Source organism: Solanum verrucosum, unplaced genomic scaffold (assembly GCF_900185275.1).
Source record: "Solanum verrucosum unplaced genomic scaffold, falcon-dt-bn FXZP01000272.1, whole genome shotgun sequence".
In the NCBI taxonomy this organism is placed as follows: Eukaryota; Viridiplantae; Streptophyta; class Magnoliopsida; order Solanales; family Solanaceae; genus Solanum; species Solanum verrucosum.
Window position 1 is genome coordinate 454,464 of NW_026019949.1, and position 12,987 is coordinate 467,450.

Below are 12,987 nucleotides of genomic sequence, written 5' to 3' on the forward strand. Positions count from 1 at the left end.
AGAACGAGTAAAATCAAGGCACCCAACCGTTATGGAGTTTATTGGAGAAACACCAGGCTGCACTGCAAACTTAACAGCAAAAATAATACTTAAAAAAAGTAAAATAGAAATTCAAGAGTCACTAATGAAGAGGAAACAAAGGCAGTGAGCCGAATATAGTTCACCGATGATATTTGCGGTGGGGTCTAGTTGCTCGATGTGACGTTGTTGGTTGTTGTACAACAAAGATATGTTGCAGGTTTTATCTCGTTGGACTGCCTACAAAACAAACAAAAGACACAAAAATGGGGAAAGAGAAAGACAAGAGAATTGGAGTTTTGGTGGTTGCCGAGGTGATTTAGGGATTGATGGTTGTGCGTTTTGTTGGAGAAGGAGAGAAAAGGCAGGAAGAGTCTTTAGATGGTGGTGACTTCTTAGTTGAAGCTTGTCGAAGACTGTGAAAATGGAGGTGGTTTGGTTGGGGTTTCAGGTGTGGTTTTGTTGGCAGATTTGAAGCTTTGTGGTGGTGGTGGCTGAGAGGGAAAAACTGGAAGAGAAAGCCTTAAGGGTTTTATCAATTTTTGAAACTTTACACCATAAATGAAAATTATTTTACGGCCATTATTTTAATGACTAAGCAAGACTTATATAGAAAACAAACAACTTTTATACAATATAATGGGCTCAAGACCATGGCCCTAAATATTGGTTAATAAAATAGGTGTGTATCAATATACTAGGCTCTAGGAACATGTGTTGCATGTTTTATCTTTGTTAATGAGTTTTATATTGTATTTTTATTAATTATGAAAATATGTGCCCAACAATTCTCTAACCATTTTTATTTTGTTATTTTAATCTTCATCAAATGATTTTGTATTTTTAACTTACCTGTGATAAGATTATGTTTCTGTTATATAAAAGAATGTATTAGAAATGCACATGTCAAACTTTGAGAAAAGAGGTTGAAAGAAAATATAAAGAGGTTTAGATTAGTGATGTTTTTAAAAACTATTATCTCAAAGTAAAATATGATACACTTATCAAGGTGTTTTTATTCTTTGTTACGTAGCTTGACTTTTCATTTGTTAAAGATTATTTTTAAAGTGATAAAATTACTTACAAATTTGTGATATCTGTAATTTTCAAATTATGTTCTTTATAAATAAACTATGCACGAAGATAAAATTGGAAAACATAATTGTCTTTAATAACTAATTCTATGTAGAAGATTCTAAACTTATATTTTGGAAAGAAGATACTGAAATATTGTGGATAAAATACTACTACCTCCATCCACTTCTAATTGTCATTCTTTCTTTTTTTAAAGTCAAACTATAAAAACTTTGACTAACATTTTGCAATGTATTTTTTCATCATATTGGTATGCAAAAAATTACAATTTATAGTACTTTTCATATAGTTTTTGAATATCTAATTTTTTTGTTTAAAATATCAAATAAATATAATCTAATATAACTTTAAAAATTAGTTAAATCAACTTTTAAAAAGCAAAACATAACAAATAAAAGTGAACGGGGGAGGGGGGGAGTAAATAAGTGTACGAAAAGCAATGTTGATAAATAAAAGACCTGGTTATCAAAGACCAATTAATATATACATTGATCAACCATGAACTTAATTATGATACATAACTGAGACAAAATATATGAAATTGGCATTTGGGTGACTCATGCTTAACATTCATAAATATGTGTGTTTGGACATATTAGTTGTAAGTATTTAAGGATGGAAATCATAAAATTATGTCATAAAATAGTTGCTAAAAATCTATCTGTTAATTGACAAAAATAATGATAAACTCTCTTAGAAGAGATCTTTTGAGTAGCTTTGTGATATATTTATTGTTTATTATATCTTTTTCGAAGTTCAAATTGTATATTAAATTTTATATGTGACTGCTTCGTTGTCTTGCACATTTATGGTAATATGCACAACATTTACTAACCAATAAAGTAAGAAAAAAACGACATTAGCATCTATACAAGATGAGATTTATTAGTAAACTAAGATAAGAGATGGATTGAAAAAATAAACATGAATAGAGAATAATCTTGTTTTATTCATATGAATAATTATCTATGAGAATTGATACATGATGAGTCCACAAATTGGACTCATTTAGGGCTATATTTTAATAGAAATTGTGTCCTCAAATGTTTATTTTATCTCAATATCTAATGAAAACCCTTAAGTTTAAGGTATTTGATGTTTGAAGAAAAACATGGACACTACGTCGCAGAAAAGAACGAAAAGGCTGAAAACAACGAAGAAATGAAGGCCTGAGGATCGTCGAGTTCACTTGGCGAGTCCCCGAAGGGTCTTAATTCGCCTTTTGTTCCAGTGTGCTGAGCCCTGAAGAAAAGGATCAAGTCGGCAGAAAAAGAGAGCAATCGGCCCATCACCGAACAGTTTTGCTAAGAAGTACCATGTCGCCCTATGACCCAGAGCACGACGATGTTGAAGGCTGGTGCAAGATGGCGATGAACTACACCAAAGGGTGAATCGCCGAGTTGATCGACGATTTCGACTAACGACGCCGAATGATCCATTGCAGCACAAATCTGCGAAAGCTATAAATACTAGTTAGAGTTGTAGTTTTAAGTGTCGAAAAATAATTATAATTTTCATCTAGAATAGTACTTTTTGATTTTTTGCTCTAAGTTTGGGAGGGTTTTGAATACTCGAAGAAAAATAGGGTTTCATCTTCAAGGATTTGGACTTGGGTCTCTAAGATTCTTCATTATTGGCCTGTAACAAGACATAAATCTTCATACCCATTTGAATGCAAGCTCATTTAGGTATAAATCTCTATCTCTTGATGTGTGGCTAAAAACCCCAATTCTTGAGGTGTGAATTAGCGAATATGGGTTAAGATAATTGTTGGGTCTTGCTTGTTCATAGTTTAATCGTAGTTTAATTGTGATTTCGTTTAGTGGTTGTGGATAAATTTAACGAATTTATAGTTGCAAATACAAGTTTATTTATGTGTTTTCAGCTTGCTTGAGAGAGAGGTCGTAAAACTAAGACCACTAGATTGATGGCCAGTGTGAGTGGGTCGACATGAGGTTCAGCTTGAGAGAGTGAACCGTAGTCCCATGTTCACACACTCAGCTGAAAAGAGTGAGTGGGTTAAGGTGTAGGCTAGTCTTCATGCAGCAAGTGGGTGTCCGAGATGAACACATTTGAAATGGGGTAAGTTGCTCGAGAGAGAGCTTATCCCCCTTAAAGCTTAGTCTAGTCACAATTACTCTATGAATCTTCTATCAAAAGGATGTACGCAATAATCTAGCTTAACTTGTAATCCTGTCACATCCCAAGGATCCTCTCTCATTGCTTAGAAATCCTTATTGATTTTGCTATTTCTTACTTACAAGTGAAACCCCCCCCCCCTCGTTAATTGACACATTTGTGTCCCCCTTTAATTTACAATGTTTTTACTAGTTAATGTTTTTAGCTATGACTAGTTAGAACGAAATTTTATTTTTCTATAAATTCTCAAAACCACTCTCTTGGGACGATCCCAATCCTTGGTCGGGTTACTAAACTATTGTACGATCGCAGACACTATCATCGGAAGTTGTGTCTTGATTATGCAAACATCAAAATGGCGCCGCTGCCGGGGAGTGGTGTTATTTGAGAATTTTTAGATTAATATAATTTTTTATCCTTTTTAGTTTTACCTTTACTAATCTAAATTGTAGTTTTGTTTTGCTTTTTTAAATATCAAAGCAGGGAAATAATAATGGATGATCATTATGGGTACCACACGGGCCATCCCTTCCTGAAACTACTGAACCTCAGGGATAACCTCCTGACATTTCAACAGGTAGGGGATAAGACAATTCATGAAATGTGGCTGAAGCTTCAAGCGGTGTTGTAACCATGCCCATCTCATGGGATGATGGACAAGGCGCTACTGGAATGCTTCTATAGGGGTCTTGGACCCGAGAATAGAAGTGTAGCCAATCAACTTTGTGAGGGTAGCATGCTATACCAACCCTATGAAGCCGTAGCAAAACTACTTGATGGCATGGTAGAAGCCAACAAAGAAGCCAAAAAGAAGCTGGAGTGGGATGCACTAGTCACCTAGTTGGATGCTCTATCCAACCGAGTCACGGAATTGGAAGTACAAGCCATGGGAAAAGAAAAACACTTCTCCCTCTAAGAGTCTAGTTATGGGAAGATGCAGGTAGGTGTGCAGGATGATGAAGCTCTTTCACTCATTCAACAAAAAATTGAGGCACAGGAGAAGATGCTTAATGAGATGAAGGAAAACATCGAAATGCTAAATGAAGAGTCAACCTCTCACTCCATGACTATTCAGTTGCAGGATGCTCAAATCGGCCATTTGATATCAGGTCATTACCCACCATTCGATGAGGACTCACCTAATTACAAAATGGGTGTCTCTGAGGATGAAGAATAGTTGTTGACTTGCGTCATGCCACAACGTTATCTAAGACGCTGTTTGGGAGGCAACCCAAAACACCTTAATATTTTATATTCGCATATTGGTAAAATAATAGTGTGTCGTTTATACAAGTTGAAGTGTCAGAAGATGTTAGAAAAATTGTTGTATGGCGAGCAATAGGTCCAGTCGGCGAGTTGCCAAAGTGGTCAGTGCACCAAATCAATTCCTCTATTTTACTTAAGATAGCTTCAAATTGGAGTATGTAAAATTCGGTGAGCCCAGAAAAGTACTGGCGAATCGCCAATCATATCGGCGATCCCAATGTTTACCGCCGTTTGAACGTCCAAATTTGCGTAGGAAGTTCTCTAAAACTCGGCGAAGTCAACAGCTGTTCGGTGAAACGCCGACCGATTCAACAATCAAGACTACTACCGTCGAATGAGCATAGGAAAGGGTATTTTAGTCTTTTCCATACCCCACTAGGACTAAAACGTTTTCTTACCCAAATAAGGGTCTAATCTGATTTAGACCACTTTTCCACATTCTTAAACGCATAATATTTGATAGAAGGGTTTCATGAGGAGAAAAGGAGAAGGGTTTCAAGCATTCTTTCAAGAATTGAGGATTTCGCTAAGAACAAGTGTTCTTTCGAGGTATGTATGCTTCTCATAGTGTTGGTTTTGTTCTTCCTCAAACCAATCATGTAATTTCTTTCATGAATTCGTCTAACAGATTGTTTATATTGAGATTCTTGAGAAGTTCTTGAGTTTTAACCCCATTCTTTAACAATGGAGGTTTTTGATTTCTTGAGGTGAGGGTATTGCGCATAAGTATGTTGTTTCTTGATGTATTTTGTGTGGTTAATCGAAATTGTGTTGGGCTTATGAATCAAAGATATTTTGGAAGATATCACTCGATTCTAGATGATTTAGGAACTGAAAATTTGAAGAAACATTCGTCAGATTTCTGGGCACGGGTGTGGGGTGGCGCACCACCACTTCACCAGGACTACTGACTAGTAGTTAGGGACCTGGCGCAGCGCGTCGCTCAGTGCACTCCAAACACTATCCAAAAGTTTTAGGCAAGCACTTTTGTCACGACCCAAGCCTAGGGCCTAGACGTGACCGGCGAATGGGGAACCCGAAGGAACCCCAAACAAGCCTCATAGCGTATCATTACACATCCTTGGTCGCGGAAGAAATTAAAATGACCATAAGCAATAAGCATAATCAAAGGGGGAAATCGGGACTAAGGGAGCAAGAGAAAAAAAGAAGAAATGGTACATAAATACCATAGATGAGTCAAGCTCAAGCATAATACACAACTTGTCCAACACCACCTCTAAACATGAGTACTTAGCGGGGGCCAAGACAAACTACCGGGCTCACCCTCATAGTCAAAACATAACTAAAAAGAAAAGTCTTATACATAGCAAAAGATCATGAGCAACGTCCCCGGAATGGAGGACTCACCAATAACCTTGATAGGAAATCGTATTAGCCACGCGGAGGAGGATGGTCAAGCGGTGCTCCGGTCCCTACATGGTGACATCATGTAGGCATAGAGTATGCGTTAGTACGTTTGAATGTACTAAGTATGTGGGATGCAATGCAATGCTACAATAGATGGACATCATACGAAAAATGCATAATCATACCCGATAGATAGCACATAAATGAAATGATGTATATAATGACGCTTACATAAAAATCATATTTAGTGGGACGTAGTACATGTGTGGTGAGTGACCATCAATATAGTATTTTCCAAGGCCTACCACCCCCTTGGAGAGGCGAAAGAGGTACAAACCCCTCAATGTGGTTATCCGGGCCTACCACCCCCCGAGCTAGGGACCAAGGTACAAACCCCTCGATGTGGTTATACAAGCCTACTACCCCCCGTACTAGGCAACCAAGGTACCAACCCCTTGATACGGTTATACGGGCCTACTACCCCCCGTACTAGGCTTGGTCGACTCACAACACTTTTATAGAGAAAATCATATACATGTGTCCATTTCATCGTCATTTCAATAATTATATAACCATTCGATTCATAGGACGTACATTGGACCTTCCATTTCCTATGAATTCTATAAATGGCATTTTATCAAACACATGGTGGGCTATTGTTCATGTAGATAAAATTATGTCTTTCAAGAGTACTAAGTCCAACCAATTTCGAAATACATATAAATCAGCCCACCAACAACATACATATATATATCAACCTTCATAATTTGATCATGGAAGCATGAAAACCATAAACATCACATAATAATTTCATTTCATGATAATATGCAAAAATAGACCATAATAGAATGTGTAGTAGTAATTCCATAATTCAAGAGTTCATAGATGATCATAAGGACCCATAAACTTGAAGTAAAATAGAGGATAAATGGTTGGACTTGTGGAAAGGAAGGTTTCCACAATCAACCCACATACCTCAACTTTGGAGAATCCTTGATGAAGATTGGAATGGAGAATTGATGTTTGATATTGAGTCTTGAATCCGGAATTAGAACTTGAGATGTTTGAATTTGGTTGAAGATCTTGGTGGAATTTTGGAGAGGGATTAGAGAGTGTTTTTGAGTGTTTTGAAGCTAGAAAGAAATATAACTAAGTATGGGACAATCCTCTTTTTTATAAAAGAAAAACGTCTCTGCCCGCTACAGTAAATTAGCTCACTGGAAATTGCATTTCTGCCCGGACAGGTTTTACGAAAATGATCATAACTCCTTCGTCCTAACTCGGAATGAGGTGAAACCAATTGGATTGGAAAGCTAACTCGAAGGGCTTTAATTTAATGGGTAGAGGCCCTTCCAGTTCCTTGTGTGCTAAGAGATATGCCCCTTTAAAGTTGACCCTGAAAATCGCATTTTTTGCGATTTTCGAATTTTGATACGGTTGCTCTAAAATTCGGGTTAGACCCATTTCCCACTCAATTTGACCCCCTGAATAAGAATATGAAGTCGAATTTCCGAAATCATGCACGGATTTTGAGATATATGGAAATTACAATTATAGGTGTTTCCGAAGCACATTTTCGGGCATTTTTGGGGTCGTTTCAACTTTATGCCACTTAGTGTGCTAGGGTCGCAAAGTCCTTTTCTTTTCCGTCCTTCATTTCGTAAGTGTTATTTCGAATCGTACATGCATTCTCTTCTTAATATGAAATCATAAAGTCTTAATTAATCCTTGAGAGATCCTACATGTCATAATCACATCTCTTAATTCACATTTCAAATTAGAGTAAGGTTAAGAGGAAAGTTCATGAGGTCCTTTTTTGAGTCACTTTGAGAATTCATTAAATTGATTTTAGTTTTGAACTAAATATTGAGTAAATGTGTATGAGAATATGGAGAGTTTTCTTACATGTTTCAAAATGAGTATAAGGGAACTAAGTATTCCCATGTGTTACACTTTTACATTTTCAAAGAGAGAAACATCGACTTCTAAATGAGTTATGAGTTCAGAGAAGTTTAAGAGTATTAACTCTTTTAAGAGGATCTTTTGAGTAATTACCTCAATTAAGAAAGAGTTATGTTTTTAAACATTTGAGCATGAGTTATATTTACTTGGAGAAGTATTGAGCAACGACATGAAAATGAGTTCAGACAACTCAAAATCCTCATAAACAATGTATGCCAACATGGATAAAGTTTCATTCTTTTAGATGATTCCTTATTCCTTTTAAGAATAGCTATTGGATCCACTTAGTTGAGGTGTTCTATACCACGACAAGCTATAGGAAATTTTTGACAGTGTGGGTGAGATATTGTATCATCACTTAGCTCATTGTAATGCTTGTCGGTTAGAGAATCTCCCAAACAAGAGTAAAGAGTTTGGTATTGTATTAATATACATTCTGAGTTGATATCTACTTCTTTAAAAGCTTTAAATATTGCATCTCTTATTAATTATTTAATTTTAGTTGAGTTGGGGTAAGTATGTCTTCCAACCTTCTCAGTTCAGTTAACTTTTACTTTCATTTTTCCCTTACATGCTCGAACATTAAATGTACTGATGTCATTCAACCTGAATCTTTTCATGATACAGGTACAAGTGTTCAAGGTCATAAACATCCAGTGAGCCTCCTTGCTTTTCAGAGGGTTCCACATTTATTTTTAGCTCTGATAAGATGTTGTGGGTCTTGGCTCGACTTCTATCGTAGTATTTTGGAGGCTTGATAGACAGTAATAGTTGAGTAGTCTTTCACTATTTTCATAGTGATGTTCTGAGATTTTGGATTGTTTCCTTGAGTTTGTTTCAGTATTTCCATACATTTTTATGTTAATCTATTGTTTAGACTTTTGAGTTGAGTTTTGCATTTGAAGTTCCCATTATGTTTTAGTAAGTCTTCTGATGAGTAATGAGCCATGCCAATGGTTTTCTTAGGGATCAATGATGGTTCTAGAGTGTTGGCTACAATGAGGGTGTAGGCTCGCGGAGTGAGAGTTTTGTTATGGTCTAGAGGGTTTCAGTTCAGATTGGGTTCGTGTGCTAGTCTATGGGTTGGTAATCACTCATGATTTGTAGATCTACCAATTTCTTGTTCGAAATTTCAGTTCTTAGTAACTGATCTTGATGAAATGGTCATAAAAAGGATCACTCTTAGAGAGATGAACATCGACTGTAGAAAAACGTAACTCCGGCTTTTGATAATGTCGGTTATTCTTCCTTCTTCTTTGTTGTGTTCTAGCACGAATATGATATTTAGTGGTGGATAATGTAATGACCTGGAAGGTCATTGTTCGGAAACTTCCATAAAAATTTTGTACACCCCTCCTGATATTTGCATCGAGTCATGATTGATCAGTTTGTGAAGTTGGTTTGGGAATTTAAGAACTATTTGGTAACTACAATTATTTAATTGACGGGTATTTATTAAATAATAAATTTATTTAGTTTGTGGTTAATGGGCCAAGCCCATATTTTATTTTAGGGTAAATTACATAAATCCCATAGTTTTAACATGAAATTACAATTTATCCCTAATAAGTTTCTAATTACATTAATCCCTTAAACATTAAAAAAACCGGATATAATAATTGAAGCTCGGATACATTAATATGTAGCTCGGATACATAAATAATGTCTCGAATACATTAATATGTAGCTCAGATACATTAAAAACTAGCTTGGATACATTAAATACTGGCACGGATACATTAATGTGTAGCTCGGATACATAATATGTAGCTCGAATACATTACATACTGGCTCGGATGCATTCAAGAAATAAGGGATTTTCGAGATTTTTAAAAGTAATAGGGGATAATAGAAATAAGTGAAACAAAAGGTGTGTATTTCTGTAATTTGTCCTTTTTAATATAAAATTACAATATATCCCTAATAAGTTTCTAATTAAATTATTCCCTTAAACATTAAGAAAACCGGATACAATAATTGAAGCTCGGATACATTAATATGTAGTTCAAATACATTAAATAATGTCTCGGATGCATTAATATGTAGCTCAGATACATTAAAAACTAGCTCGGATACATTAAGTACTGGCTCGAATACATTAATGTGTAGCTCTGATAAATTAAAAACTAACTCGGATACATAATATGTAGGTCAAATATATTAAATAGTGGCTCGGATACATTAAAGAAATAAGGGATTTTGGAGATTTTTAAAAGTAATAGGGGATAATAGAAATAAGTGAAACAAAAGGTGCGTATTTCTGTAATTTGTCCATATCAATATGAGGTTCTAAAACAGTGTGTTCTCGTGATTTTTGTTTGTAACTTGACTTCGTTGTTTTTTATTTTATTTTATTGTTAGTATCATATTATGATTCAAGTGTTGATATAATTGTATATGTAATTAAATATTTGGTGTTTGGTATTATACCAATAAATTACGATATTGGAGGAATAAAGACTTAACCATAGACTTGAAATTTGGAAAATATGAGAGTTAACATGTTAATGGGCATCAAGATTAGGAACTTGATTAAAGATTTGCTAGTGTTTGTTGAGTTTTACTTTGTCATTGAACTATGTTGTTTGGAGGGGACAAGTTAAGAAGATTACTGCTAGATTGGTGAATATAGTTGTTGCCATAAACTTGAATCTCCTTAAAGAGAGCGAGATATCCGTGACTCAGCCTGAAAGTAATTTATTTTCTTCATTTTATTTTCAATTGTAATTTTGTAATTTAACCAACAAAAACTTCTTGACTATCCAATTTAAATACATATCATTCTACAATTGTTTAATTTTATTTTTAACAAATACTATACTATTTGATCACTCAAAGAATATATATATACGCGTAAATCTAAATTTTGTTTCTCTATTGCTATTTTGTTGTCATATTATTTCCTTACAACCATGTTCCAAACATTTCTTTTGAATCATGGGTCTATTAGAAATAATATTTTTATCACACAAAGATAGGAGTAAAATTTGTGTACATGTTAGTTCTTACCCTCTTCAAACTCACTTGTGAGATTATACTGAATATGTTTTTCACTACTAGAAAAAACAACTTCATAAGTGGTCTGAATAAACTCATCTTTTGAATTGTGGGTAAATTAGAAACAACCTCTTTATCCCACAAAGGTAAGGGTAAGATCTGTGTACATCATGTCTCCAAGATTCAACTATAAGATTATATCAAATACGTTTTTCACTAGTAAATTTGACATTGGGCAAGACTTTATTAGCATCAAGCTATGGTGATTTTAAAAAATAGGTCATAAATGGGAAAAAATTGCCATACAAAAGTTATGGTTATCGTAAGATTTTGTCAACAAACCTGGATGAATCATGATAAGCATTTTAGCATTAACGACAATATCTTATTGATTGAGTTATCTCTTTATATTTTTAGGATAGTTCTGAAGAAAGTGGAACTAATACACTCCGTACTAGTATTGTTTGAGCTCTGCCCATTTATACTTTGTAGTTTCAGGAAAATCAAATCATTATCTTGCTATTAAACTAAAACTATGTTCTTGAAAACTCAATGATTAATGTGTGTAGACCTTTCCCAGCCCATTTGATTGTGTTGCAAAAATATTGTGGATTAACTAGCATACAATCCCAAACAAAGAAAATAGAGAAGAAGAATAACACAAGGATTTAATGAGGTTTGGCTAGGCCTACTCCATCCAGTAAAAACAGAGAAAGTCTTCCACTATGAAAGAAAGAGAAAAAGTTTTACAATGCTTTCAAGCCCTTAGGACAACATTGTGTATCCTATTTCATGCTTTAGAATCCCTAATTGTATCCCCTATACATAGATCCCAAGTTATCTTATAAGGACAATATTTTCCTTTTCCAAATCTATTAGGCAGGGGCGGAGACACCTTGTTCTAAGAGGGTTCATCCAAACCCCCTTTGGTGGAAAATTATATTATTTATACATGGTTAAAATAATTTTTTATGTATATATAGTAGATTTTGAACCCCCTTTGGCTAATTCGTGTGTCCATTTCTAAAGATTTTGAACCCCCTTATTGAAAATCTTTGCTCTGCCACTACTATTAGGAGAAAGGGTCTCTTCAACTAATAGGAATTATAATTTCCATAAATATACAACGGAAAAATTCAAGACATAATTAATATTTTTTCTTTACTAATTGTGAATAGCTTGGTTCTAGGGGTTGAAACCTCCCTTTTCGAAAGGGATGAACACGGTGAAGTTTGACATTTTAGCTAAGTAACCTTTTGATAAATTAATGAATTATGGGATAACGAGTGATGAACCTGTAAAAGTTTGGAGCCATAAGAAAGAATAGTCGTGAAGCACGTTATGTTAGAAATTTGGAATGCTAGTTTATACATTAATTTTTTTCGTTAATAAGGTTAGTTAACATTTTTTATTATTGACTGTTTTAGTAAGATTGTAATGTAAAGAACTCTTAACTACCGTTCCTATATTTTGTTGTGCTAGTATATGAATTCTTCCTTTTTTCTTTTATTCTTTGTCCACAATTAATTGAAAGTTTTTGTTTCTCGAGTTATACCAACATGTTGTTTGTATATTTATGTGGAAGCATCTCCCTATATTTCTATGCAGTTTTCAATATTCTATTTTTAAAATGGTATTGTGAAATCACTTTGACCATAAAAAATGGTAAATGCTTCAAAATTTACTTCATCTCTATTAAAGACTCACTCCTCTTAACTTGCAATACAATTTTCTTATTTAAATAGTCTTTCCTATAGAAAATAAGATACGCCAATATTGAAGATGGAACTGTAGTTAAGGTAATAATTCTTCATATTCCGTTTAGCTGATGAAGAAATAGAATGTGTACCATTTTTCTGGAGATGATAGTTTTGTGCCTTCTTTATTTGAAGGGCGTAATTCCTTTTTGTAGCTCCAAAAAAACGTCGAATGTTTAACCGATAAGTAGGAGACCTCATACATACATATATATATATATATATATATCATCCTCATGTACTTTTACTTGTTTGCACATTCTTCATGCAACGTGATTCAAACCAAATGGAGGATTTTCAACCTTTAAGTCTGTTACATAAGTACTTGAACATGAAAATGGTTACAATGTTTACCAGACTCCTCTACTAGAGAAGTCTAATGGTT